The sequence below is a fragment of the Belonocnema kinseyi genome, chromosome 2 (assembly GCF_010883055.1).
Source record: "Belonocnema kinseyi isolate 2016_QV_RU_SX_M_011 chromosome 2, B_treatae_v1, whole genome shotgun sequence".
Lineage (NCBI taxonomy): Eukaryota > Metazoa > Arthropoda > Insecta > Hymenoptera > Cynipidae > Belonocnema > Belonocnema kinseyi.
This window is the reverse complement of record NC_046658.1, coordinates 152,217,936-152,219,930: the sequence shown is the minus strand read 5'-3', so window position 1 is coordinate 152,219,930 and position 1,995 is coordinate 152,217,936.

Genomic DNA, 1,995 nt, shown 5'->3' with positions numbered 1-1,995 from the left:
CGAGGGCGCATACTTTGAATAAAATATTTGTTATCATTCTCTTGAAATAAATGTGTTTTTTTCTTGAAAAAATACCGGTTTCATATGTATACACCTCGTAAGACTTAAAAGAAAAGAGTTTTAAATTATTAGTACGAAATAATAGGATTGAAATGTGAAGCTCCGGCCTGTACATCAGACTGTAAAAGCAAATATCCCAGTTTTTAATCGAAGAAATGATTTTTTAATCAAAATCATGAATCTTCAATTTAAAAAAAAAAATAATTTTTTGAAGGCGAGTTTATTCTTTAACCAAGTGAATTGATTTCTAAGCTAAATGATTAATTTTCAATTACATGACGATTCTTCCAACAATAAAATTAATTTTTAACAAAAGAGTTCAGCCTCTAACAGTAAGTAGTTGCATTTTCAAGAAAAAAAGGTAAATTCTTAATTCTTTCTAAAATACTATTTCTACTCTGAAAACTTCTTGAAGCAATCTCTTTTTTTAAATTTCGGAAGAAGGAACTTTTAAATTGTAACGAATTTTGTCTTGGAACAGGAATTTTTTTTAACTCCGTTCTTCTAAATATCTGTTTTAATTCTTCGAAAAAGTTACCGTTCCATTTTAGAGATTTCTAGTCCCAAGGGAAATTGTATTTCTTTAACGAAACTCCTTTTCCTAAAACAAAAACTAAAATTATTTTTACTTATGTGCCCTACAAATGTAGAAAAAGTACAAATTATTTTTCTTAATTAACAAAAATTACTAAAATATTTAGAAATTGAATTTTTTTACGATTAGAAGTAATTTTCGGATATTAATTCAATTAATTGGTTTTCCCTGTTCATTTACCGGTTTCCCGGATAAAGTCATCGCCCTAATCATAAATAAATTATATACAAATATGTATTTCTTAGAATGTGGAAATGTCTAGATGAATATATGAAAAAGTACACTGTAAGGCTAATTATTAATTTTTAAATATTATTGTTACTCTTATTATTAGTGAAGTAATATTATCAAGTATTATAAAATAATTTAAATTTGATTTGAAATTGTATCCTGTAATATATTACAATTCCTTTCTCGAAAATACCCACTTCGATTTTTGGGCGCCAACCCTTACAGAAAAAAATTAACCCCATTGTAACACGCAGATATGAAATTTTCAAAAAATAACTTTTATGAAATTTTAGAGCTTGAATAAAGTCTCTGATTTTTGGGCTCATCGAAAATACACGCTACGATTTTAGGGCTTCAACCCTTAACGTCAAAAGTCAAACCACGTAGATACTACTTTGTCAAGAAATCAATTTTGCTAGAATTTTTTAATGGAAATAGAGTCTCTTATTTTTGGGCTCCTCGAAAATACCTGATACGATTTTTAACTTCAACCCTTAACGCCGAAAATCAACCCCTCTCTACCACGTTAACACAACTTTGTCTGCAAATAAATTTTTGTAGGATTTTTTAAGGGAAATAAAGTCTCTGATTTTTGGGCTCCTCGAAAATACCCGATACGATTTTTGGGCTTCAACCCTGAACGTCAAAAATCAACCCCTGTCTACCACGTAAATACAACTTTGTCTGCAAATTAATTTTTGTAGAATTTTTTAATGGAAATAGATTCTCTGATTTTTGGGCTCCTCGAAAATACACGCTACAATTTTTGGGCTTCAACCCCTAATGTCAAAAATCAACCCACGTGGATACTACTTTGTCAAGATATCAATTTTGCTAGTATTTTTTAATGGAAATAGAGCCTCTTATTTTTGGGCTCCTCGAAAATACCTGATACGATTCTTAACTTCAACCCTTAACGTCGAAAATCAACCCCTGTCTACCACGTAAATACAACTTTGTCTGCAAATTAATTTTTGTGGAATTTTTTAATGGAAATAGAGTCTCTGATTTTTGGGCTCCTCGAAAATAACCGCTACGATTATTAACTTCAACCCTTAACGTCGAAGATCAACCCCTCTCTACTACGTAAATACAATTTTGTCTGCAAA